A 1,137-nucleotide genomic window follows, 5' to 3' on the forward strand; every position below is an offset into this window, starting at 1 on the left:
TTAAAAGGGCAAGAGCAGAACCTTCTTCCTGCGACTTCACTCATCAGCCCACCGTGGGAAGGCATGGGTTTTGTGGTTTGTTTTTTGCCCGTGTTTTTGTATTCTTTTTGCCGACTCTGGCCTCAGAACTGAGAGCGGTAGTCAACCGGGCAGCCCCGGAGACCCTGCCCACCTGCGCCTGACGGGAGATGCAGCCCCACGGGGGAGCTGCTTGTCCTGAGGAGTTTTGAAGGTCACGTTACACCTGCTAAAAAAGCTGGAGTTGGCCACGTGCCTCCCATGTCGACGTGGATCGTTGTTTGCAAGGGAGGAAACTCATCCATAAACCCGTGCACAATCTCTGCTGTTGTTGCACCTGGGTTCTCTTCTGCACGCACCTACTATAGGTTAATTTGAGATCAAAGTGAGCAAATTGTGAAGAGTTGGAATTTGAAGTAACAGGAAAAATACATGCAAGTTAAAAAAAATAAAAAGATCCGTTTAACTATAGTTACCGCATGAGAAATCCATCTTTAAAATAGGCATAGTATCTTAAATCGCTAGATTAGACCATCACATTGCATTCCAGGATTTTTTTTTTTAAATAGAAACTGCCATGTTTCTTTTAAAAATGGCTTGGCATTATTGAAGTCATGATTATATCCTTCTATTCACCAGACATTTATTCCCATTCCACCCCCCCCTCCCCCCGCCTTCACTTAATCCAGACTGTCATTTCTTTCCAACTGTCTAATAACTAGTCTCTGCCCCGGGCTCCCTACTGCATGCAAACGCGCACGCGCACATACACACTCACCCCTTCATTCCATCTACACACTACAGGCAAAGCCATTTTCTTACATACCTCTTTGTCCCCGTCACTCTTCTCTAAAAAGAACTTACTGTTCTCAGCGGTCCAGAAGATAGGGACCAAACTCCACGGCCCAACAGCCAAGCCCTCCTCTCCCCTGCTATTCTGGTCACCACCTCATTTCTTCAACTTGATCTCTCCGTACAGACCTTTGGGCAAGCAGGCAGGTCTGCACATTATTGCTTCGGCATACCAAATACAACCCACTTCAGCACCCCTGCCTTGGAATGTGCGTTCCCCCAACACACACACACACACACACACACACACACACACACACACGACTG

This window comes from Myotis davidii, unplaced genomic scaffold (assembly GCF_000327345.1).
Source record: "Myotis davidii unplaced genomic scaffold, ASM32734v1 scaffold753, whole genome shotgun sequence".
NCBI lineage: Eukaryota > Metazoa > Chordata > Mammalia > Chiroptera > Vespertilionidae > Myotis > Myotis davidii.